Source organism: Rattus norvegicus, chromosome 6 (genome assembly GCF_036323735.1).
Source record: "Rattus norvegicus strain BN/NHsdMcwi chromosome 6, GRCr8, whole genome shotgun sequence".
Classification (NCBI taxonomy): domain Eukaryota; kingdom Metazoa; phylum Chordata; class Mammalia; order Rodentia; family Muridae; genus Rattus; species Rattus norvegicus.
In genome coordinates this window covers 25333393-25361182 of record NC_086024.1, presented here as the reverse complement: position 1 = coordinate 25361182, position 27790 = coordinate 25333393, and the positions used below count along the sequence as shown (strand labels likewise).

The window sequence follows — 27790 nt, the reverse complement described above, 5'->3', positions numbered from 1 at the left end:
ATGACAAAAAATTACCTGCCCATGCACCACACTGTTCTTGTTCTCAACAAGAGGCAAAATTATCACACACACCGCACGCACACACGCACACACGCGCACACACACACACACACACACGCAGAGAAAGAGAGAGAGAGAGACAGAGAGAGAGAGACAGAGAGAGAGAGAGAGAGAGAGAGAGAGAGAGAGAACGAGAACCCTAGTAGCTTTCTTTTTGGCACTAGAGTTACAAAATTACTCTAAATATGTTTTGTATCACAATATTGATCTTTTAATTTTAAAAGATCTTTAAAAATGCTCGCTTAAAAGAAAAAGTATTGCTTCCTTTTGAAATTGGGGATGGGATCCTGAAGATTAGACTCAAGCCTCACCCTGCACCTGCTAGGTAAATACTGAGAAGTATCGACTAGATATGTTTGCTGTTGACTGGAACACTTCAGAATGCTCTCATCAACTCTTTCCTGGACCAGTGCTGAGGCAATATGAGAGACATCCCACTTATCCAGCCAGGCGAAGGACTACATTTCACTAGTGAGTACAGCCTGTACAAAAAGAGAGGTATATTCCCACTTGGTGCTGACATTTATTGTTCTATGCCAATGGTACCAAAGGCTGAACTCCTATAAATTTTGTTTGTATAGATTTAATCCCACAGCCGTCCTGTCCCCAGTCAAAACAAACAATCTTCTCCCTTCTTCTTAGTGAGAGATGTTGTCTCACAGAACAAGGTGGGTGACTCTTGAGGAGTGAACGTTAGTCTCCACATACATGTGAATGTATAAGTACACATGTATAAGTACACACACACACACACACACACACACACACACACTCACTCACTCACTCACTCACTCACACGTTCAAGTTTATTGTTTTCCCAAGGTTGTGCAAACCCAGGCAACTTCCAAGAGGAAAAAAAATCTGTTGTTTCCCCTTTGTTTAATAAGTGAACCCTCACAATGAAAAAATAAAGTCCTGCCGTGCATGAATGCAAAAGTCCATAAAGACAATATCTCTTTTGTAATCAGTGTCTGTGTAAACAGGACTATGACAGCTGACTTCTTCATTTTGTAAAATAAAGGAGGCACAGACTGGCCAACATTTTTTTATGTAAGCATAGGGTCTAACAGAAAGGCTTAGTTCATATTTTTTTATAGCCTCTGGCATCTCATGTTGTTAATGTGAAACAGCAGCTCAAGCATCATCCTGCCGGCACAGGACTAGTCACAGAAGCAGATGGTGGTTCCAAAGTGATATCCCATGAGATAGGCTGAAGAATGCCCCCCCCCCAATCAGCCAACTTATTTTTAGAACTCCTGAACATTTCCCTATATATCCTCATGGTCATTTAAAATTCAAGATCTTAAGATGGAGCCTTGTGCTTGGTCACTAAGGTCATAGTTTTTCACATTTTAAATTCCACATTTCTTCCTTTCTTTGCCTTTGGTACTTCTGTTATGTAGCGCTCTATCATTAGTTTGAGAATATCCATTGCTCTTATTACTTTAAGCATTCTATCTATTCTTTCTTCTCTTTCATTATCCTTTGTTGTTCTGCATGCCGCTCCTTTTGATATTGTCCTGTGAGTCTTAGGCACTGTGTTTACTTTTTCTTCATTTCCTTCCTGCTTTGAAATTTTGCAATGATATGTCTTCAGGTAAAGATTGTTTTCCTGGCTCTGTTGACTTTAAGGTAGGCCACATCAAAGACACACACATAGTCACACACAGACACACACACACACACACACACAGACACACACAGACACAGACACACACACACACACACACACACACACACACACACTAATTCTAATACTTAGTTTGGCTTCCTTGTTAGGCATTTCCATCCTTTCTCTGATCTGCCCACTCAGGTTAGCCATTTTCCTTTCCACTCTCTTTTTAACATATCAATCACAGATATTTTGGATTCCTTGATGGATACATGGATAATTCTAATATTTGTGTCATATCCAAATCTGGTTCTGATTACGACTTTTTCAGGGTGTCTTCCTTGTCTTTTCCATGCTTCTCAAATTTGGATGAAAGCTGGATCCTTGTGTGGATAATAGGTACTGAAGTAACTAGGCCATTGCTGTGAAGGTCTTTGTTAACATGACTAGATGTGGGATATTTTCAGTATTTTTTTTTGTGGCTGCCAGCATCAGAATCTTCAAGTGCTGCTCGTATCCTCATGTTTTTCTATGGCTTTGGCTTTGGACATTTCTGTGTATTTCTTGGAATAAAGGATGTGTTTTGCAGTGTATAGCTTAAGCCACCATTGCTTTTCTGGGGCTTGTGCAGAGATGATCTCCATGGGTAAAGAAGCATATTTTAATTGGTGAGGTATATCTGATTTTTGGTGGGCTTGGATATTGAGGGATTGGTTTCACAAAAATTTGTGTCCCTTGTTCAGTTTACAGCATTTCACCCCATCATTTCTCTCTTCTTTGTTGACTCCATTTCCCCACTGCAGTGCTCTGTATGTTTGTTAAGGATTTTCCTTCTGTAGATTACAGCTCTCTCACTCTTCCTGTAACTTGGGAGGCAGGAGCAGTCAGAGTAGGGAAAAGTTCCCTTTACCTTACAGAATATAATTTTAACATTGCCTTCTAGCTAACTTGTTCCAGGAAGGTAAATTGTCATTGTGAGCTCATGAATGTGATGTCTTAGGATGAGAGGCAGGGAAGTGGGGAAGGGGAGAAGAATTTACATAATGTACATGGCTGAAAAGGAGAACTAGAAGAGGCAGCAGAAAGAAAGAAAATCTACAAGAATTACTGGCTATCTCAATCCAAGGTATTGGGAAATATTGTAGGAATTACTAGCCTGTCTCAAACCAAGATGCTGGGGGAACAGTATTTGTATGCTCCCTTGGTCTTTCTTTGTTATATGGCTTCTTTTGGTCTGTGGATTGTAGTGCTGGTGGTATCCTGTACTTTATGGCTAATATCTGCTTATAAGTGAGTACATACTATGCTCATATGTCTTTTGGGTCTGGGCTACCTCGTTCAGGATGATATTTTCCAGTTCCACCCATTTTCCTGGAAAACTCATGATGCCCTCCCTTGTTTGTAAACATGGAGTAAATAAACCACATGCATCTTATCCATACTATTTGTAGGCTGTTGGAAGTTTCAGCAACAAGATAACAAGGGGGGTGTGGTTTTGCAATTTGTCAGACTCTTGGCTGCAGATCATATCAAGAGGATGCTGTGGGACTTCTACAGGGCAGAGAGCACAGTTATGCATTATATCAGGAGAAAAATCTTTTTGTTTGACTGAACATTTTCAAGTTTGTGCCCTTCAGGGAAAGACAAAATAAACCGGTTAGCACTCTCTTCTTCAGGGTTGTTTGGTGAGTAAGTACTGCAGATCCAGTCTTTCTCTTTGCCTGCACAATCAGGATTGGAGGTTTAAATACCAATCATCTCCTGTAAGCCTCTCCCAGGCTCTCAGGATTTTTTCATGTACAACCGGGACCAGGCATAATATAATCTTGATGCCTACTTGGAATTCAGATTGTATAGAGGCGGACTAAGTTACATCAAAACAGGTTTTCTGGTATAGCGGTGATGTGCTGAGGCATTGAAGTTAACCTATTACTACTTGTCAGTTCACATTCCCCAAAGTAGAATGAGCCATGAGCTCAAAAACTGAATGTGACTATCACAATCATTCTCAATCCATGTATTTTTGAGAGACTAAAGTACTAAGAATGTGTTGAAGATATACTTTTGATTTTTAGAAGCTACCTTAAAGACATTCCTTGGGAAGCAGGAAGCCACTTTTGCTAAAGCCAAAAATGTAGTTAGGCTGATGGCAGATCTTTGCTTCTCTCTCTCTTCTTTCAAGTCCAATCCCTCACTCTAATTCCCATTTCTATAATAGGCCACCAGTGGCTCCTTTGTCCCCATTTCCAATGTGTCACTGTGGACTGGATCTTCACTTCCAAACTCCCTTCCCCTTAACTCATCACACTGCCCTAACCTCCAACTGTAACAGTCCTTCCCTGGGAACCAGCAGGCTACTCCGGCCAGGGAAGCAGGTAAGCTGACATCAGACCTTCACCTATACCTCACTGTCTCCAAATCCAAACTCCTGGTCTCAGCTCCATAGCTGAACACCTGTCCTGGTCCCCCCTTCTTCTCCTACATCCTCCTCTAATAGACCATGAAGACCTTTACCCCACTGTTTCCTTCTTCCACTTATACCATTAACTTACCCACTAACGCCAGCAGACATTCCCTAGGAAAACATCACGCTGTCCTTGTAGGTCTTGGAAAGTTAGGGTAACTGCATATCTTCACCTTTTCCTTCTCTCTTTCTAATTCAATCCCCCAGCCTCATCCCCAATTGGGTAGCAGACTACCACGTAGCCTTGACTGCCTCCCTGCCTCCATCCATATGGGATCACTAGAATCTTTCTGCCAACCTGTCTTCCTCCTGTTCCTTATTTTATCTCAATCCCCAACTCAGCAGGCATTCTCTGGCAACCAGGGGACCACTCTGGTCAGGTAGCCTAACCACACATCTTCATATGTTTCTCTTCTCCTCCAAATCCAACTCCAAGTCTCATCCCTAGTTCTGTAGCAGAACACATGCTGCCCACACCAACTCCATCTGCAGCAGATCTTAATGATCTCCTGTAACCACCATTCTGCTGTTATCCCAGTCACTTCTCCATCAGGCATTCTCCATGAGCCTGGCAGACAAGCTTGCCAGAAAAGCAAATAGCAGATCTTTACTTTTATTCCTCTCTTCCATATCAATCCCCAGTCGCATTCCCAGCTCTGTAGCAGACTATCTAGTGTGGCCTCACCTCACTCTTTCTCCACTCCCAGAGGACTAAGCAGATTCTGGCGGAACACCATGCTTGAATTCCCCCTGGTGGACTTCCCAGTCCTCTCCCAGTCCATCCCCAATCAAGTGTCATCTTCTAATACCTAGAAACACATTTTACCCAGAACTCCCAGTGACCACACCTAAAATAACCACCAGGCAACATTCAGCTTCCAAAATCTCCCAAGGTACGGAAAGGGCAATAGTAACTAATGAACAAAACACACACTCATCAAAGTCAAACCAAATGTCAGCACTTAGAATTATGGTCTTCTCAATCCCAGATGCCTAGGCACCAGCATAAAAACACAATCAGTAACAGGCAGGACAAGATGTCTCCATTAGAGCTCAGCAGCCTTGACACAGCAGGCCCTGAGTATTCCAACATAGCTGAAGCACCAGATTACAACCTTAATATAGCCCTTGTAAGTATGATAGAGCTTCTTCTTTTTAAACAAAATTAATTATTTATTTTCTTTACATCCCAATCACAGCCCCACCCATCCTCCTCCCAGTCACACCCTTAAAAATTCCTCCCCCATTATCCTCTTCTTAAAGATGACATGGAGAAATCCCTTAAAGAAATCCATAAAAATATAAACGAACAGTGGGAGCAAATGAATGAAAATTGTTCAAGACCTGAACACAAAAATAGATTAAAAAAAAATAGAAAACCCAAACTGAGAGAAATCTGAAAATAAAAAGAATTAGGAACTTGAACAGTAAACTTCAGAAGCAAGTCTCACCCACAGAACACAAGATACGCAAGAGAGAATCTCAGTCATTGAAGACGTGATATAAGAAATGAATCCCTTGGTTGAAGAAACTGTTGACTCTAAAAAGCTCTTGGAACACCACCCACATCCTTTTGGGTCTGGGTTTCCTCATTCAGAATGATATTTTCTAGTGCCATCCATTTACCTGAGGAATTCATGATATCCTTGTTTTTAATGGCTGGATAGTATTCCATTGTGCAAATGAACCACATGTTTATCCTAGGGACGTCTAGGCTAGGAAGTTTTCAATTTCAAGCTATTACGAATAAAACTGCTATGAACATGGTTCAACAAGTGTCCTTGTGGAACGCTGGGATATCTTTTGGGTATATGCTGAGGAGTGGTAGAGCTGGGTCTTCAGGTAGAGTTATTCCTAATTTTCTGTGAAGCCTCCAGATTTAATTCCAGAGTGGTTGTACAAGTTTGCACTCCTGCCAGCAGTGGAGGAGTGCTCCGTTTGCTCCATGACTTCACCAGCATGAGCTGTTCATTGTTTTTGATCTTAGCTATTCTGATGGATGTTAGGTGGAATTTCAGTCATTTTGATTTGCATTTCCCAATGACTAAGGATGTTAAACCTTTCTTTAGGTACTTCTCAGACATTTGAAATTCCTCTGTTGAGGATTCTATGTTTAGCTCTGTACCCCATTATTAAATTGTGTTATTTAAATTTTCAATTGTTGTTGTCTAACTTCAGTTTTTTTTGGTTTTTTTTTGTTTTTTTTTGTTTTTTTTTGTTTTTTATTTTTTTGTATATTTTGGATATTCGCCCTCTGTCAGATGTCGGATTAATGAAGTTCTTTCCCCAATCTGGAGGCCATCATTTTGTTCTATTGAAGGTGTCTTTTGATTTACTGAAGTTTTTCAGTTTCATCAGGTTCTATTTGTCAATTGTAGACCTTAGAGCCTGAGCCATCGGTGTTCTATTTAGGAAATATTCCCCTACGCCAATGTGTTTGAGGCTCTTTCCCACATTATCTTCTATTAGATTCAGTATATCTTGTTTTATATTGAGGTCTTTAATGCATGTGCATTTCAGTTTTATGTAGGGTGATTAATATGGATCCATTTGATTCTTCTATGTGCAGGCATCCAGTTAGACCAGCATTATTTATTGAAGATACTTTCCCATTTTCATTGTGTGGTTTTGGACTCATTGTCACAAATCAAGTGACTGTAGGTATGTGGGATTATTTTTTGGGTCTTCGACTTGATATCATAGGTCTATGAAAGGGTGGAACTGGGTGGAAGAAAAGGTGGGGAGGGAACAGGGTGGAGGAAGGGGAGATCATATGTAGGGACAGCTGGGGATAGAAAAGAGAAATCAGTACTGGTGATGGTGGGGCAGCAATCTCTAGGATGTGCTAGAGACCTGGGATGAGGAGAGGTCCCAGAAGGTCTACTGGGGCAACTCTAGCTAAGACTGCTAGCAGTGGGAGATATGGATCCTGAAATGGCCACTTCCTGTAGCCAGGCAGGACTCCAAGTGGAAGGAAAAGGACAGCAACTCAGTCACAAAACCTACCCCAAATGTGTACTGCCTACAAGATGTACAGGGACAAAGAGACTGAGAGAATGGCCAACCATTGAATGCCTCAAATTGAGACATATCCCATGGGCAAGAACCAATCCCTGATACTGATAATGACACCCTACTATGCTTGCTGAGAGGAACCTAGCATCACTGTCCACTGAGAGGCTCTGCCAATGGAAATAGAGTTGGGTGGAGGGGTGGGGGTCAAACCCAGAGTGGGGCTTCTCTTTCTCAAAAGTGAAGGGTAAAGTAGAATGGGCGTAGGACTTGCAATAAAGGATACTGGAAATCAGCATGTGGATTCCTCAGGAAGACTGGAATAGATCTACCCCAAGATCTACCTATACCATGTATACTCAAAGAATCCTTCATCTGTGGTAGGCAGAGACACTTACTTGACCTTGTTTCATTGCTGCTCTGTTAATAAAAGCTGGAAATTGAAAGCAATCTAGTTTCTCAACGAAAGAATGGATAAAATACACAATAGAGTATTATTGGCTGTTAAAAAATAAATAAATGGAAGTTAAAAAAACCCTTCTGAGTGAGGTAATCCAGATTCAGGAAGACAAGTATGGTGCACATTCACTTATAAATGGATTTTAGCTGATAAGTCAATGATAAATAAGTTGCAATCTGCAGAACCACAGAGGTTAAGAACTAGAGGATACAGATACAACTCATTGAACATGAAGAAGTAGACATGTTATCTATATAGGGCCTTCACTTCTATGCACTATTAACTTTGGTATAGGAAGAAACATTGCATACTACTGAAGAAAAAAAAACACCAAGTCAGCCACAGAGCCTTTGCATCTACAGTGATATCCTGCTTACAAGATAGATGAGTGTGCATGTGGTACAAAGCTTTTGAGACTAACCAGCCAATGTTTCATTTGATTTAAAGCCTACTCTAGGAGATGGAACTCATCCTAAACACTGCTTGGGTGACCAAGTGCCTGAATCTAGATAGCCCAGGGACCTAGAGTAAAACTAAATATAGATGTTCTAAAACAACAATAACCACCACCAGCACCACAACAACAACAACAACAACATTCCTAATGACCTTCTGCCGTACTCGTAGATCAGTGCCTTGCTCAGTCGTAACCAGGGAAGCTTCTTCCTGCATCAGGTGGGAGCAAGAATAGAGACAGACATGCAGAGAGTGAGACACCTTGGAAACGGTCATTGTTAAATGCAATGTCTTCATTAAAGCCTTCCTGTCAGGACACAGAGAACCTCATGGGAGGCAGAAAGAATGTAAGAAACAGAAATTATGGAGGACACCAAGAAAATAAGGCCCTTTAAATCAGCAAGATAAATGCACACATGAAGTCATAGAGACTGGGGCAGCATGCACAGGGTCTGCACAGGTCTGTACCAGATAGGGTCCTAGTGCTGAAAGAAGAAGTGGACACATTTTCAACTGATAACCATTTGCAAATGAAAATTTAGTTTTCTCAAGGGAAGTCTTGCTGGAAAAACAAACTACTCTTAAGCATAGGCTACATTCCCTTCAGTAGATGGCCAACAGGAAATGAATGCAAGAGCATTTTCAGATGTTCCTTGTCTCATAATGTCATGTCAGAGCTTTTCTTTTTTTTTTAAAAAAATCTCATTATTTTTAATTTTATTTTTATTCATATATAGTTTTCTTCCCCTGGTTTACCATACAGGTTCTTTGTGTATATATTATGGCTTCCAGTTTAGTGTTTCTATGGAATTCCTGAGTGTGCAAAGTGGGTCTCTATTTCTTGTGACTTTCTTGTTTTTCTGTATTCCAGTGGTTTAGTTTAGTTTAGTTTAGTTTTATTTTATTATTATCCCTGTTTGTTTTTGAGTGAGAGACAGAAATGGGTGGATCCCAATGGTTGGAGATCTAGAAAGGAACTGGGAAGAGTTAGGTAGGAGAAACTGTAATCAGGTTATATTATGTGAGAAAAAAATCCATTTTCAATAAAAGGGAAAAAAATGTACCCTATGCTACTTGACTTTGGGTACTTACTTCAAGACATACCCAGTTGTTAGGTAGAGTGACCAGGCTTAGGTGAGAAGCATTTATTTAACCAGATCCTGAAGTTTAGAAGAATATTTATAATAATGTATGGCTGTAGGCATTTTGACATAGGAGGAGTCAGTGACCCAGGCACATAATATGAGTTACCCAAGTAAATGATGTTTATTTAGTTTCAAACCACACTATTTGGAATTCAGATAATTATTAAATGTTTGTTATAAGAGAATTTGATCTGTTTCTTGAATATTTCAACTAGATACATGGTACACCTTTCAAGACAAATCAATTGGTCAAAACTGAAAAAGTCTCCCTCTATTCATTATTTGGTAGGATATTTAGCTCTGCCACTAAATTGTTTGTTCTATGATATTGAGAGCCATTTTGGTTTCCCATTTGGTGGTTCAATTGTCTTTATGTAGTTAACTATTCACATTGGTTAGTAGGACATTAATAGATGGCCCAAGGGTCAGAATAGTACTGTGGGCTCTATCATGACTTTCGAGCACCTTCTCTGTAGTTCTGCATAAAATGATACCCAGGCATTTCAGTTGTCATGTACACTGGACTTTCTTAATTGACTATTTGCCATGTCTGGATTCTTATCTTGGCACTCATACATAACACCATAACATGAAGAGTACTCAGGCCAAAATGAACTTTCTTTCCTTAGTATTAGTCAGTAAAGACATTGAGCTTAAGAAGTTGAATGTCTTGTTCAAGGATACTATCTAAACTTTCCTAATGTTCTTAGGCTGTGACTAAAAAAATAAGAGACTTGGTGGCTCAAATTATCTGTTTGTTTGTTTATTTGTTTAATGTTTTACAAATTCTGAGGTTTGGAAGACCCAAAGGAAGGTGCTGGCAGGGTAGGTATCTCTTCCTGGCTTGCAGACAATGTGTTACTATTGTATGCTCTCACAGGGCCATTCCTCCATGAGTGTGTGTTAGAAAGAGAGAGGCTGAGGCACTGGTCATAAAAGACACATAGCCACACTCTGTTGTTTTCGTTAAAGCTTAATCATCTCATTAAAGACCATGTATCCAAGAGTACATATTTCACGTGTTACTGCCCCAATATATGAACTTTGGGAATGGACTTAAGCCTACCTGCACTTCAGAATTTAATTTTACTGTGATATTTCTTCCCTCACTGTGGCAGGTTAAAAATGGCTAAACTAATTGGTACAAAACAGAGCACTTTGATCATACTAGTACATTTTGTCCCTAGAAAGATTTTTTTTCTGAGTGTGTGAATCCTTGTGTGCTGTCTTGTTTCAGATTTAGACTCCCACAGTTAGAACTCTGCAGACAGATCCTGCCATCGGTCCCACTCCTATCAAAGGTACTCATTAACATTTATTTGATCCATGAGAGTATTTATTGGGTGCTTAGGTGGTGGCTGCTCTTCCTCTAGCTGGGAATGTGGCAGAATTGAAGACTGACAAGTTCATGGAGGAGACAGAGGGAGGTAGGCAAAGAAGTAAAGATTTAACTCAAGATTAATTTTATCGAGGAAAATAAAGGGATATGGGCAGGGAAGTGGAAATGGAGTAATCTTAATTTTCTGGTCTTGGAAGTTCTCATTGGTGTGATGACATGAAAGCTAAAACCTGGTGAGTAAGAAGGGGTTTGCCACAGAAAGGGTTTGGAGTCTGGTAGTCCAGGGAAATACATGGTAGCCATTAAGGTTATCAATTAGAAGGTTCCTATGGGAAACCAAAGAATGCCAGTGGATATAGGAATGAGTTCAAATCTTCATCTCTCTTCCTCTGTAAGTATCTTCCTGAGAGGCAGAAGAAGGTAACCCATTCTGTGGAGCAGTCGATTAAAAATCTGCTTTTGAAAAGACACCTATATCTCCAAATCAGAGTCGGTTTGCTGCTCAAAACAAAGAAGTAACCCAACAACCAAAATGACCCCAAAACTTTTTTATGCTCTGCTCACTTTCAAAGAAACTTGGCCTTGTGTCATTGTCTTTCTCAGGTCTCCAAAGTTGAGTTAACAATATGATGCTATTCTAATGAGAAGTGATTTACAGAGGGTCCTCTGTCCTCTTATCCTTTCTGCCTGGAACCAGCCTTTCTGTCTCATCTAAGGAGGGAGCAGTTCCACATTTCCTGCCCATGGGCACTCCATTCTCCACACAAATTCAGCCCGTTCCAATTACATATTCTGGGTACTGATTTTTTTTTTGTTGTTGTTAGCTTGTGAACTCTTCCAGTTAGCTGAATTTTAAAGCCACGATGGGAAGGAATCTGAGCTTGGCAGTCATTTGCTGCTAGCCTGAGGTCATTGCTGGGAGCCAGACTGACTCGCTGGAGGATAACTTGAGAGGGCTGTGCTGTCTCTCCCTGCCAACTCCTCTGTCTCTGTGCTCTAATTGTACCTGCTGGAGTACAGCTGCTGTGATTTGAGGACGTCTGAAGCTTTTAAAGTAGCACATGTTCTTGGAGATGTGTGTGGCTCTTGGCTCACAGTGGAGAAGGCAAGAATAGGCAATAAATCAGATGCACACGATAGGAAATATGAAAATTAAGATTGATGGATGGAATTGCAAGTTTTTTCTTAAAATGATATGTAGAAGGCAGTGCTATAAAGGACAACACATTTGGGGGAGGTCATAGAGATAAAGGTTACAAGTATTTTAACATAAAAAAAAATAACCAGCAAACTATGACTTCGGAAACAGAGAGGCCAGACTCATGTGAACCTGTTTACTGATGTAAGCATGCCTCTCAGCTTGTGTACGGTGGGACAGTTTCTAGCAGGCATCCTTGGTCCCCTGAAGCAGTATTAGTCAACTATTGTTTGATGAGAACCTTGATCATAGAACTCCCTTTATCTTCTTCTATCCTGCAGGGTCAAATCCCAGCCTGTGAAAACACCCTCCAAACTCCATCAGTCCTGAGGAATGTCTCTGAGCCTCTTGTCTTCTTTTTCCTATCCCATTTTCTTTTCTTTTTTTCTTTTTTGGTTTATCTCCTTTCTGGTACTGTGTGGCCCACCCCATCTCCCAAGTACAATGCTTACTTTGGTTACAAATGTCCAAAGTATAATGAATAGATCCACGAATGAAGTCAGTTACATACATTAGCAATGTATAGCATTGCATTAAAATTATATTGAAAATGGTAATGTACAACAAACTGAAGTTGGCCAAATAGTAATATGCATATTTTATTAACATACATTGGAGCTAATGATGGGCTTTATTAGTCCCATTCATTGAAGTATTGTGTGCATATAGTGAGGAATCTAGCTGAAATACAATATGAAATACCTGGATTCTGTTGGTGACAAAGCAAACAGGCATGTTACTAGCAACCAACAGAAACATAGCATATCATTTTGTGACTAAGCAGATTGCTTGGAAAGTATATAACTGTAACAGGCTGGATTTATACAGAGAGAATACTAATGACTTAAGTAAATGTTTTTGCTTATTTATAAATAATATGCTAAATTTCTGTTTGTCAACAGTAACAAAAAAAAGACACACTTTTTCATCAATCAAGGTCACAAGTCACCTCAATTTTTTTCACCAGCATCAGCCCCTACCTAGAACATAAGGATCTGCAGCTAGAGATCTCCCTGCGACAGAAGGGTTATTCTAGTTCTAGCCTTTGTTTGTGAATTCATAGGATCCTTGAGTGGATTGGCTAATCATTGCTGATCTGGGTATTATTCGAATAACTTGTGCCACAGTCCAGAAACTGGTCGCTTGGAGCTGGCCTGCTTTCCTAGTGACCCACAAGCCTGCACTTAGCAGAGGCCCCTTGCAGGGTAACTGTAGGCTGCTGTAATTCCTATATGCTGCATGGAAATGGTTCGCAGCAAGCTGGCTCTGATTGCAGCCTCTCTGACCAGGCGAATACTTTCCACATCTCAAGCAGTTTGCTGAAGAAGAAATAAAATTGATTTTCTTTGCTGCCTGTTGGGATAATTCTTGTTCAGGGCCAGATTTCATTTGTAAATATCAGACCACGGAAATACACATACTATTTGATGGGTAGGAAGCAACAGATACTCATCTTACCAAGGTGTCATTCTGTATATATCTCAGGCCATTCTAGAGCATATGTTCCTCCTGCCTCAGTGTCCCAAATCCTGAGATTGCAGGTGTGCACCATACCCATTAACACGTACTCAGGTTTGGGTAGAGATTTAATGTGTCTTCATAGGAATTGTAGAGGTACAAAGTGTTCCTGACTCTCCTGTCAGAACTCATTTGGTGGGCACTGAAGATTATGGGTTTCACAAGAGAGTACCTGGGCCAGGTCAGGGAATCTTCTTTGTAAGAAACAGGCTAGATCAAGGGTAAAGAGTATCTCATAGGAGATAGCTTCCCTGTACTCCTGCCAATGGTTTCTTAGGAAGAAGGGTAGAATGAAGCTTCTTTGAGGTCAGAAGCATCCCTAAGGGTCTCCTTAGTGGGGGCTTTGTTCTCCTTTACATTACAGGTAATGTATGTCCCTTCTATGCCCTTTAATCTCAACTGTCAACATATAGCTTACAAGCTTTCATTATGGAGGCCTCCATGCCTCTCATGACCTAGATAGCCACCAGACTTCCTCTTGGCACTCAACTGTCACTCCAGGAAAAGTATTCTGTGGCCACTTTATTCATTTGATACCTCTGGATATATTTTAAATTTTGAAAAGACATAGCCATTGCATATCCTTAATGAATATGTGCTTGTACACAGCCATTGCATGTACTTACTGGATACATGTGTGTATATTTATGCAGTGTGGAATGATCAGATCAAGGGAGTGAGTATATCTACCACTTCAGGTATTGTACTGGTTATTTCTCTCATTTTATGACAAAATACTTGAAAGAAAAATTTAAGAGGAGGGTTTATTTTTGATTCATAATCCTGGAAGGAAACATCCACCATGGCAGGAAAGGCACGGCAGAGTCCATGGTGGCCAAAGCAAAGGAAGGAAGCAGATATCTTACATCTCACACCTAAAATAGGGCTGGACTAAATTTTCCAAAGTCCTACTCCTACTGACCTATAACAAAAGTGCTGTCCTAGAGGTTCACCAACATCCTAAAAGATCACCACCAGATGAAACCAAGAATTAAAGCACATGAGCCTAGGAATGATGTAGCACATCATTGCTGTGTGTTAGAAATATTCAAAACATACTCTACAAGTAATTTGGAAATAATTGGCTATTCCAATTCCCATCCATGTGTTACTCTATTTGTTAAATAGAAATAAGAACTTTCTTATCCCACCCAACAGCAGCCTGAAGTCTTGACCATCCCCCTTTCAGCCTCTTTTCCTTATGCCCTCCCAGGCTCCGACCTTCTTTTGATCTCCCACTACTTTATGTTTCTCCTATTTTGTCTACAACCTACTCTACTCAATTAGTTCATGACCATAGCTGCAATTACTGGAGCAGGATTTGGTGTACTAAGTATTCAACACAATTTTGTCCACAACCAAGAATTCTTTAACAATGTGTCAAACACTGAGAAGTGCATTTGCTAGTAATTTTTACACTCATATAAACTCAAATGGTGGAGCATAATACACAGCTTGGCTATACATATGTATATATTTATTTATATATGTTTAAATGTATGCATAAAATATTCTATAGCCTTGAGGACAAAACAAACCAAATACAAGAGGAAAATGCTGTGATCCAGACCTATGGTAGGGGTGGGAAGATGGCTTAGTGGGTAAGAATGCCTGTTTTGAAAGTTGAGGACCTGAGTTGAAGACTCCAGCTGCTATATAAAAAGCTAAGAGTGCTGCACATCTCCAATATCAGTGCTGTTACAGGGACAGGAGGATCAATAGGACTGCCTATCCACTGGTTAAGCTCAGGGTTCAGAGAGAAACCCTGTTTCAAAGGAATAAGGAAGAGAATGATACAACAAGATACCAGTGTACTCTTCTGGCTTCTCATGTTCATAGGGGTGTGTACATACATCACACACACAGATCTCCCTCTGTCTCTGCTTCTGTCTCTCTCTCTTTCTCTCATACTCTCTCTCTCTCTCTCTCTCTCTCTCTCTCTCTCCACACACACATACACACACACACACACACACACACACACATACACACAGTCCTACACACCCATTAGAGACTGTTGATGGTAAAATACAACAACGTCAATATATTTTACATTAAACATTTTTTATAACCAGAAAGCCTACCCTTTAACAAAACTGTAGTAAATGCATATAGTTACTATGTAATAGCTTTTCCTGTAATAATTATATAAATTTATACATATATATGACTGGTAATCTTAACCGCTTTGTTTGTTTCCGAGTCCCTACAGTCACAAAGTAACATTGTCCTGTGATGCTGTGACAAATATACTGTCACTCCCTATAAATCAGGAATGGTCTACTCAGCAGGAAATGACAGTTCTGGAATGTTCACACACGCTGACTGTGAGCAGGGAGTTTTTCAGGAGACAGAAGTCTTGAGTATATGTTTGGACTGGATCATCTTTTTTGACCATTTTAAACTATAAAAGTTATGATTCAGTGATTTTGTGAAATGCTGTTAAAATAAAAGTATAGCAGACACAAAGGCACTATTCTTAGCTCCAGTTTTTGAAGTGATGTTATAATCTCTGCTCATTTTCAGTTTTATTATTCATTTGAGCTCAGTGAATTTTCTCACCAGCTCCCCTTTTTGTATTATCACAATATCTAGCAGCTTTAATCAGCCAATTTGTCTTGACAAAAATTACATGCATGGCTGTCCCTATTCATAGCACAGTTGTGTTTTTTAGATTCTCCATTCAACCATAGCCTCCCCTCTCCTGGAATACCCAATATGTATATTCAATTCAGTGTTTTGGTTTTGCCAAAAGCTCCCTTATCTGTGTTCTGCAAGCATAACTCACTTTAATGCTCATTGTCTGAGAGCATTGTTTTTAATCATTTCAATTCATGTGGAACTCATGTAGCTCCATTCACGATTCAGAACCAAGCAGCATTATTTAATGGAATCTTTAAATAGATTGATAGAAACAATTTTATTCCCTCCTGTAATTTAGTCCTATGCTTCTATTTTATCAAGAATTATATTTCCTTTTACCTGGCCTTGTCACATTTGATTATGAGCAAATTAATAAGATAAAGTCCTTATTCAAGATTAGAATCCTATATGAAGCTCAGGTTCCTGTCTGTCTTGGAATTAAATACCTGGAACGTTATTTATATGTTCAGTTTGAAATTGATCCCACCTTTTTCTTTTTGGTCAAACTTCCAGCAGTATGACCACCAGTCTAGGTTGTTGAGATCTCTAATGATCCATTGCGACACATATCTTTCTTCTGTAAATTGGCATTTTAATTTTGTTTTGGGAGATGAAGTAGAAATTTTAAATTCACCTGGGCTAGGACCTCTGAGGGGCTACACAGTAGTTGGGGGTCACCTAGACTAGAGGGAACTTTTCTATTGCTATAGGGGTTGTTCCTCAAAGCGGAAATCAAATGTAAGGACTTTGAAAAACAAAACAATCTCAACAATGGTGACAAGAACAAGAACAGAAACAAAGTAGTTGTAGTGTAGACCAAGAAATTCTGAAGGTGAAGACGTCTTTGGGAGGGTTTCTATTTGGCAATACAATGTGTTTATTTTAAAAGCATAGTAGTCTGCCCTAAGAGCTTTTATTTCATTTTGCTTTGATCAGCAACTTTAGAGGCTATCTGGGATCTGCCCTCACAGCATGTGCAGGAGACCTACTCCTGTATCTGGTTCTAGACATTCTGCTTAAAATTCTGCTTAAAAATTTGCTTTGACTCATATGCAGGAAGATTAGATTTCCATCGACTTCTTGTGGATCACTCCAAAATTGGAGGCAAAGATTTAAGGCAGAGAATGTAATCAAAAGCGAAGATGAACTAATTTTGGAATTATCCAGTTCCATGCTTCTCTGTCTTCTCCATTAGCTTGAATAATTTATATTTGTGTCTTAGCATTACATAGAGATTGTATAGATAATAGCATGGGGATTAATTATAAAATGAAATAAGAAATAACTGCTTATTTTCTCTTATATTCAATTTTCCCATTTACTCACAGAAATAGAAAGGCAAACAGGCATAGTTAGCTCTGACAATAGTCATGTTTCCCTTAATTTACATTTAATCAATAGCCGGCAGACCAATTCATATTTTAGTACTTGGAGCCGGGGTGCGGAAGTGTTATGCTATTTAAAGGAAACTTATTATGGATTTAACAATTAAGCCCCCAGCACACCTGCTTTTACTGACATGGAGCTTTTAATAATGGTATTCTGCCGCAGACTGACTCAAGTTTTCTAAATGAAGTCATGTTTTACATGCACTGGGGGAACACTCTCTTAAAAATACAACCTTCTGTTGAACCTGTCTCTAAATACACCTCCTGTTTCATTTCATAATTTATTTTTGACTCAGTGTTTCTTAAAGGAGGGCACAGCTGGATTACCCTTCTTCATTCTTCAGGGATGCACGGAGTTTGGTAATTAGTTAATATCCATAGCTTTCTGGAGAAATGAATAAAACATGGGCTTCTGTACACTCTTGACCTCCTCTCTCATATCTTCTCCTCCTCCCATTCAGGTAGGTTTGTAGTGGTTGAAAAGATGGCAAGAAGGTTGCTTCAAATTTCCTCACTCTGGAGGGCGTGTCAGCGCTTTCGTGGAGATAAACGCTTAGGTTTTGAAGGGAGAGAGAAATAAAAATAACTCAGCCAGAAGCATAAGACAATAGGCGCAATGGGAACATGGAAATTGCAAATTGATTACAGATAAAGGAAATAGCATAAGGACGAAACAAATGCTGATTTTTTTTTTCATTTTAAGCCTGGAGTGCAAAAGAAAGAACAAGAATGCACCTTCCTCTTGTTCATCAGTGACATTCTCTTTTTAACCACAGGGAAATTCATTCTATGTTCTTTGTTCAGGGAAACTGTCAAAATGCTCACTAAGCCCTCTCTTCACTTCTACTCTCTGCACATGCACACATGTGGTATGCACACACAATGCACACACAGCCACCCACCCTTACAATACACACACACACACACACACACACACACACACACACACACACAGCACTCCACACAAAAAATACAACACACAAACACTAGACTTGTCATAGGCAAATCACACACATATACTACACATCCGTACCTCATATCTATATCATATATGCACACATTCACAGGCCCTGGTCCTCATTACTCCTTCTTACTTGGACTCAAGCCTTGTCCCCAGTGAATTCCTTGGGAAGTTGATAGTCTCACCCACCCTGTCACCATGGTGTGGGTGAGAAGGACAATGGTGTGTGAAGCATCTTCTCTGACCTCTGGTTGTCATGAGTTTCTTGAGAGCTTTGTAAATACTGTTGCACAAGATTAAATCAATAAAACTTACAGAATGGATAGGGCAGGGGCTCCCAAGGCCTCTACTTTTAGCTAAGAGTCTAGGGGCAGTTGATGGCTGCTGAAGGGTAGAGTAGGTTGCCCGTGCCCCAGTGTGTAGCACTCACCCATGTGCATGCGGTCAACACTAATTAGACATAAGGTTATTATTAATAATAAAAGAAGACATGAAATTGGGAAGGAGATGGACTGGAGGGCCCCATGGGGAGATGGACAGAGGTAGTGGGAGATGTATATGATTAAAATATATATGTGTATAGAACTTTTGTAGAATAAATAAAACTTTATTAATAAAAGACAACAGGTATTCCTCACTGGAAAAAAAAGGCATTGATTGTTAAAGGAAAAGGCGAAGAGCTGACTCTCTGTGCTTTTTTATGTCTACTGCTTAGCATGTGAGGCATATTTAAGGACTAGGGAATTATGGTTCTGAGTGTTCACTTTTATAGGCACACCATCACCTATGTGTGTGTGATCTTTCTCATGCCTTGAAGCAACATTCTTCAGCGGTCCCCTTAGACCTTGTTCACATTTTGGGATCCTTCAGTAGCTTTTTAGTGTTTATCTAGGAAAGCAGGCATTTGCAAAGATTGTATTAGCACTCTCTGTAGGTCACAGAGCCTTCTCTGTGTGAGCTGATACAGTGTTTCTGTAAAATGCAAAAGAAAGCGTCAACAACCAAGGAGAAAAGACAACAATACCAATGATTTGGGCTGCAGAGAGTTCATATATTTGTAAACCATTGGGCCAACAAACTCTTAAAAGCAGAAATCTTAGGGAACTTACCGAGCTACTGAGTCGTTCTGGCCTTCAGCGCTCGCCTGGATATGCATTCTGAAGACATAATTTGTCATCTAGGAAGCAAATAACACCTAGTGCTGCTTTTGCTTGCATTTGATTTATTTAAGTAGCTTACTGATTTTGAAATATAATCCACACACCATACAATTCCCTAACAAGGTATATAATTAAATATTATTTAGCATATTCATAAGGAGGTGTGCAATGATCACTGTAATCACATCACGTTTCATCTTCATTTTCTTTAAAAGAAGCCCTATATACAGAAGAGCTACATTTACTTTCTCCCGTCTACTTCTTCTGCAACACTAAAAAGAAACCATCATCTTTCTCCATATATTTGCTTATTCTGGACAAACAGACATAGAACCATGCACTACGGGGCTTTTTGTGGCAGAATGTTTTCAGTTGTCACAATGCTGTCAAGTAGCAAGCATCTTTGTAGTTCATGTCAACATTCCATTCCTTTCTGTGGCTGGGTCATATCTCTCATCCTAGGAGTAAATGCACACATTTGTGTAACACATTCATCTTTTTGCCAGTATTTGGGTGTTTCTGATTGCTGCCTGCTTATCTGTAGACAGAAACCTTTTACTGTTATGGATGGAGTTTCTTGGAAAGAATCGCACTTGCACTGAACCCTTTGCAAGGTTGTGTGATTAACTACAAAACCGTCAAAGATGTTGGAGATGTTGGAATGCTGCAAGGCTAGAGTCCAGTTATACTGGGTGAGCGCTACCCCCTGAATAGGCTTTCATGCTCACCTTTCTATGTGACCTACGATCTCTGTGACCCTTAGGTACATCTTTTGGAATGTACACGCAGACCGCTAACTTCTACCAGTGAGAAGACTAAGAAAGCCATCAGCTAGCATCTGACGCCTGTAGTGATTTCCCTGTTTTTCTGTAGCTCACCCTCCTGGTGTTTCCACCGATATATTTAAAAAGAGCCTATACATATTTTATTATATTTTAATTAATTATTTTATTTAGTTACATTTCAGATGTTGCCCTCCCCCCCCTTCACACAGTTCCTCATCCCATTCTTCCTCCCCTTTGCCACTGTGAGGATGCTCCCCCACTTCCCCCTGACCCTAGGTGGCCCCCTTCCCTGGGGCCCTCAAGTCTTTACAGAATTAAGCACATCCTTTCCTACTGAGGCCAGACCAGGCAGTCCTCTGCTATATATATGCTGGGGGCCTCAGACCAGCCTGTGTATGTGTATGCTCTTTGGTTGGTGGTTCAGACTCTGGGGGCTCCCAGGGGTTCAGGTTAGCCGACACTGTTGGTCTTTCTATGAGGTTGCCATCCACTTCATCTCCTTCAATTCTTCCCTTAATTCCTCCATAGGAATCTTAAATTCAGTCTAACGGTTGGCTGTAAGAGGCTTTATTTAGGAATTTCTTTGATTACTTACTATAAAAACTTTATTAAAGTATTTCCACCTTGGGCCATGGAATTTGGGGTAAGCTGGTTCTTTCTCTGTCATTCCCTTCTAAATGAGAGTTGCTGTTTTACATAGATGATCTCTTTCATCCTGGGAGTAAATTTAGATATTTTAGGGAAACACCCATCTCTTGCCAATATTTTGATAGTTCTGATTGCTGGGTACTTATTTGGAAACTAAAGACTTTTATTGTTGTGAATGGAGTTTCCTGGAAAGAATCATACTTACTCTGAATTTTTTCAAGGCTGTGTGATCTGTAAACGTTTTTACATGATGGTCTCATTTGTAGCAAATATATTTTTAATTTTAAGGTAATTAATTTTTAAGGTAATTTAATTATATATATATATATATACACACACACATACATACATACATATATACATACATACATATGTATCCCTGTCTTTCATGCTGCCTAACAAAGCATTCCCTAGTGTGAGGTCATGTAGTCATCTCTTCTATGTTCTTAGGAGAGTCCTGCGATTGATTTTTAATACATAGACCTTCTTCAGTCTTTGCTTCTTTTCATTTCACATCTCAGAACTGACATAAGCAATGAGTATCTTTGGGGAAAATGGTCAGAATGACCCACTTCCTAGTGGCTCCATCAAATCAGGGGAAAGCTCATGCTAAGTGATGAATTTAATGATTTTGAAATATAATCCACACACTATACAATTCCCTAACAAGGTATATAATTAAATATTATTTAGTATATTCATAGCTTTTTGTATCTATGCCAGCATTCCATGCTCCTACTCCTACATCCTACTCAGCTAGCTCTGTTATGGTAAAATTTTAACTGTAGTTCTCTTCTGCTCAGTATGCTTTCCTGCTACACACAGTTCCCCTGTTAAAGCCTGAGACGGATAGCTAAGAGGATTGTAAAGTTCCTCACTGTTATATTTTATTTAAACACACACACACACACACACACACACACACACACACACACACACACACACACACACACACACAGCTCTTTATTTGCCATCCAAATCCTAGTCTATTATTCTCTAAAAATCACTTTAAAGATATTTAAAATTTTTTGCTTTATGTGTGTTTGCCCACCTTTATGTGTCTGTGTGCAATGTGTGTGGCTGGTACATGTGAAGGCCAGAAGAGGGCAGAAGAGGGTGTTGGATTACCCAGGATTGGAGTTTATGGTGAAAGGCCAACATAAACTCCATTTGTTTCAATTTAAGGACCAGGCCTGTTTTTAAAAAGAAGACCATAAGGCACCAGGTCCAAGAACAGACCATAAATCCAGAAACAGTGTCATAAAACCCCCTCCCAAAGAAAAGCCTGAGGATAGCTACAGGAATGGGGAAAAATCTTATTTCAGGATGGGCCATCTGTGCTGGGAAGTCCTATCTCGTCCAGTAGTTAAACACTTATGACATAGGAATGCAGACCACTGACCGCCTGTAACCTCCCCAGACTACCTAATTCTCGAGAGTTCCCCCAGTTTCCTATAAGAAGGCCTGTACACCTTTGTCTGGGGTTACCATTTTGAAAAATGACTGACCCCCACATGTTGGCTCTTTCTGCAGAATAAAGACTCTCTGTCTTTGTATAGTGTCTGAGTCTGGAGTCTTCCTTCAGCGATTTTACAGCGGGTGTTTATAGTGGGTGTTGAGAACTGAACCTAAGTCTTCTAGAAGAGCAGGCAGGACTCTTAACCACTGAGCCATGTCTCCAGGCTCTCTAAAATCACTTTCAAGCCCCCCTTTTTCACATGATTATAAATGTAACTCTGAATAATTTTTTAATTTTCTCATCTCTGGAACATTATTAAAGTGCCTTTATTTTTAAGATTATTTTTATAAAAGGTAATATTACTTTATAGAATCACATTGTATTTACAGCCCTGAATATGTAAGAGTTGGACAATATATTTTAAAATGTAAGAACAATAGCTGCACATTTTCAGATGACATTAGTTATAGTAGGTTTTCTAAGTAGATATTGGTCTGGCTTGTTTTCTGATTCAAAATTTGGACAGAGATCCATCAGCATATATAGCTCTGGCCTCATCTAAATGAGGGAGCAAGGAAACAACTGTTGATGATGTGTAGTTCTGGTCAGGCTTCCTAGTGTTGCCTCTGATTTGCAAAACTTTGCCCTCTGTTGCTTCTCACTAGATAAGGGAGTTGTTGCTTTGTCCCCTTCACCTCTGGGGAAGCAATTATCTCTATTGTACTTAGAAAAACTGTAACTCATACAGTCCCTTTCTCCTCCCTAGGAAATAATCTGCTGGAATTCAAAATGCAATTACCATGCTTGACCAATTTCCTGTATCCTGGAGCTGACCATTATTAATGGCGTCCAATTATTCACAGCGATCAAGCAGTCGACCTTGCTAAGTAGATCACAGTGGTTGGCATTTGACAGTCAGCCTGCTGGCTGTGCATAATGGAAGGAGACAATGTCATATCCTGGTTGTCCTCTGTAAGAACAACATGCCATTTGCAGGCTTACCAGAATGCTGTAATAACTTGATTGCAAGATTTAGTCTGCCATTATGTTAAAAGCATATGTTTATAAATGTTGGAGAGAGCAGAGCAATGAACTTGGTTTGGATGAGCTTCCTGTTTGGGCTTATTTTTGGTTTGTCTTTTGCCATTTCAAATCAACTGGATGATATTTGGTAAGGTATGAATTTTTTTCAAGTGTCAGCTTCTTGAGTTAAAAAATGAGGGCATTTTTTTTCTCCTTTCAAGGGTGGTTGTGAGCAGCAAGATGATGTAATTACCACAGAACGATCAGGTAACCAAAAACCACTCAGTCACTGTTAGTTTCCCGTTCACAGTGTCAGTCAGAGCCCAGTTCCAGCAGAGGTAAATGAAACAGCACAGACATTTCATTCTTCACCAAGGTGAAGGGCAGGATTTGACTCTTGTATGAAGGCAGCTTTTTCATTCTGCTTTGTCTACAGGCTTACAAGCCAAAGGTTTTCCCTCTGCCTCTGTGGTATTAAAGTGTAATGTTTGTTCACGGTAAAGAAGAAAAAGCATACATTCTGACATACATTTCTGGTGGTTGACTTCCTTCCCTTCTGTTCCCTCAGCTCTATTTTTCTTCTGAGTCAGATGATCTATAACCGTTCTGATCCAGCTACGGAAAGGGGCAAATTGTTTACTTTAGGAAGGGCATTAATTTTCTCATGCCATGAGGAGGAGAATTTTTACAAGGCACTAAATATTTTGAATTTTAGGCCAAGGCCCTTAAAAGAGAGTGGGGAAACATATACATAACACAGCTTATATCCATTTGTGACGTCGAGGGCCTGATACAACTGGCCCTGACAGTTCATTATTAGTTAGGATTTCCGTCACCAGGAGAGATGCTTCAATGTTCTTTGCACACAACTGAAGAATACAGATTTTTATAATTGCCATGTGAAGTGAAAACATAAAACATCACAACTCATATCTTACACACCTGTGGGTCTGCTCTGCTCACAGAAGGCATTCAAACTTCTGTGAACTCTTAGGCACTGGACAAAACTGGTTTAAGAGACACAAGAAGTTAATTTCAGAGACTGTGTCTGATGGTGTCTGATTAACCCTGAGGGTAATTGAGGATTTCGTGGTGGCCTGTGACAACTGGATCTATGAGCAGGTGGAAGGAGACTGAAATGTGACTTGGGATTCTCACATATTCAGCATGCAGATTGAGCACTTTAAAGAGTGACCCTGCTCAGTAGAATGCTATATGCATCAAGGGAATTCTTTTTTCTTTTATTTTGCAAAACATTTTTTCTTGAATATTATGTGTATTTATATTTCAAATGTTATCCCCTTTCGCCCCTTCCCCATCCCCTCTCTCCGACCCATGTTTCTATGCTCCCACTCCCACACACCCACTGCAACCTCATCTCTCTGGAATTCCCCTACACTAGGGAAACAAACCTTTATGGGACCAAGGGCTTCTCCTCCTATTGATGCAAGACAATGCCATTCTCTGCTACATATGTGGCTGGGGCCATCGGTCATTCAATGTGTGCTCATTGGTTGGTGTTCTAGTTCCTGGGAGCTCTGGGGAATTTGGTTGGTCGATACTGTTTTTCTTCCTATGGGGTTGCAAACCTGTTTAGCTCCTTCAGTCCATTCTCTAACTCCTCCATTGGAGTCTCCATGCTCAGTCTGATAGTTAGCTGCAAGCATCCCCATCTGTATCAGTAAGGCTCTGGGCAAGCCTCTCAAGAGACATCAATATCAGACTCCTTCCTATCAGCAAGCACTTTCTGGCATCAGCAATAGTGACTGGGTTTGGTGGCTACATATGGGATGGATCCCCACATGGGACAGTCTCTGGATGACTTTTTCTTCAGTCCCTGCTCCACTCTTTGTCCCTGTATTTCCTCCCGAGTATTTTGTTCTCCCTTCTAAGAAAGACTGAAGCATCCACATTTTGGTCTTCCTTCTTCTTGAGCTTCATATGGGCTGGGAATTGTTTCTTGGGTATTCCGAGCTTTTGAACTGATATCGACTTATCAGTGAGTGTGTACCATGCCATGTGTGTTATTTTGTGGCTGGGTTACCTCACTCAGGATGATATTTTGTAGTTCTATCCATTTGCCTTTGAATTTCCTGAAGTCATTTTAATAGCTGAGTAGTACTCCATTATGCAAATGTACGACATTTTCTGTATACATTCCTCTGTTGAGGGATATCTGGGTTCTTTCCAGCTTCTGGCTATTATAAATAAGGCTACTATGTCCAATTTTCTGAGGAACCTCCAGACTGATTTCCAGAGTGGTCGTACCAGTCTGCAATCCCACTAATAATGGAGGAGTGTTCCTCTTTCTCCACATCCTCGCCAGCGTCTGCTGTCACCTGAGTTTGTCATCTTAGCCATTCTGACTGGTGTGAGGTGGAATCTCAGGGTTGTTTTGATTTGCATTTCCCTGATGACTAAGGACACTGAACATTTCTTTAGGTGCTTCTCAGCCATTTGGTATTCTTCAATTGAGAATTCTTTGTTTAGCTCTGTACCCCATTTTTTTGGTTCTTTTTTTTCGGAGCTGGGGACTGAACCCAGGGCCTTGCGCTTACCTAGGCAAGCGCTCTACCACTGAGCTAAATCCCCAACTCCTCTGTACCCCATTTTTAATAGGGTTATTTTATTCTCTGGAGTCTAACTTCTTAAGTTCTTTGTATATTTTGGATCTTAGCCTTCTATTGGACAAAGGATTGGTAAAGATCTTTTACCAATCTACTGGGCACTATTTTGTTCCATTGACAGTGTCCTTTGCCTTATAGAAGCTTTGCAATTTAAAAGGTCCCAATTTGTTGATTCTTGATCTTAGATCATAAGCCATTGCTTTAGGAAATTTTGTCAAGGGGATTCTTAATTCTTGATGGAATGAACCCTTTACAACCTGGTCTTCTTATGTTATTACTAGATTTTTCTTGCCTGAGGAGTAACAAGAGAGACTGTGCAGGGAATGGAGATTCTAGGGTTAAGTGCAGAGGATGGATTGGAACTTCTCCAAAATATTCATGTTCTTATTCTCAGAACTCAGGATGTGATTAAAATCAGCACAGACACATGCACCTATGATATTTAGACACAGATGTGTGCACACATACATGTGTGAGTGCATGTGCACAAAGGGAGAGAGAGAGACAGAGACAGAGAGAGACAGAGAGAGATACAGGGAGACTAGAAGGAGGTGTAGGAGGAGACAGAAAATATATCAGACATAAGCCGAGGTTGGAGTGACACAGTCCTACGTATTCAGCGATGCCTGTAATACCGTCAGGAGCTGGAAGAGGCAATGGCTGAAACATCTTAGAAATTCTAGGGAAAATGCAACTATTAATTACTTTGAGGATCTTCAGAGCAGGAGACTAAATTTATTTTCTTTTAAGTCACTTGTGATATGTTGTGGGAGGGGAAGAACTGAGTGCAACATCTCTGCATCTGGAATTAGGTCTGTGGTGTATATATCGTGGTTTTATTTTTCATACAAAATAGATCATTGCTAAGCAAGTGATATGAAGAAATCTAGTTGTAACTGCTACAAAGGACAAAGAAAAGAACCATGTTAGCACCATCAGTGGTCTCCTTGCAAGGAAAGAACCAGAGCAGGGAGTAGAGACACTGTAATTAATTAACTAAGTGACTCAGCCTGAAAAATGGGAGTTCTAGAAAGTCAAAGGAAGTATTTTGTTAAGAACTTTAATTGTTATAAACAAGGGTTTTGTTTTCAAATTATCTATCTATCATCTATATCTATCTCTGTCATATGTCAATCAATCAATCATATCTATCTATCTATCTATCTATCTATCTATCTATCTATCTATCTATCTATCTATCTATCTATCTATCTATCATCTATCTATGCTACCAAACATGAAGCAAAGGGTTTGCCCTTGTTGTCTAGAATACCGATGCTCTATCTATGTGGTAAAGGACAATTTTTTAGGTATTCTAGGACTGGGGTTGACACACTTTCTCTCTAATAGCCAGTTAGCAAATACAGCTTTCACGCTCTGATTTTTGTGGCTGTTCTTTGATGTGTCACCAGGAGAGTGGCCCTAAGTAATATGCAAACTATGAGACTGATTATGGTCCCAGGCTTTTCTTCTCTCGTCTCCAGCAGTTAAAACTGAGACCATTCTTGCTTAATAAACTGAATCAGAGCAGGCAGGGGTGGTGTGGCTCTCAGACCTTTGTTTGCCAAGCCCTGGGATCTAGCACAACCTCTAATCTCTTGGGGGAATGGCACTTTTCTGTGTCTAAAAACTGTGCTATAAGCAGCAACTGGCCAGTGAGAATGAAATGCTATGCTGGGAGAAGTGTCCTCTGGGAAACAGTGATTTCTCTGCAGAATTCTCTTGCTGGCTCAGTAAACATGGGCTTCAGTTTAAATTAAAAAAAAATGACTTTTGTCTTTTTTGCTTCACAGATCAACATTTAATGATAATGTTTCCACTTGGTGTTTCCA

The 27790-nt window shown here is 40.0% G+C and overlaps 1 long non-coding RNA gene across 1 annotated transcript in view; it reads left to right on the top strand.

Moving 5' to 3' along the window:
• Positions 1 to 23404, top strand: part of LOC120093234 (uncharacterized) — a 28952-nt gene extending 5548 nt beyond the window's left edge. The window contains exons 2-4 of the long non-coding RNA XR_005486356.2: positions 6706 to 6797; positions 10447 to 10510; positions 23075 to 23404. This is a non-coding gene — a long non-coding RNA (uncharacterized LOC120093234). The remainder of the gene's footprint in view (positions 1 to 6705; positions 6798 to 10446; positions 10511 to 23074) is intronic.
• The last annotated feature ends 4386 nt before the right edge of the window (positions 23405 to 27790 follow it).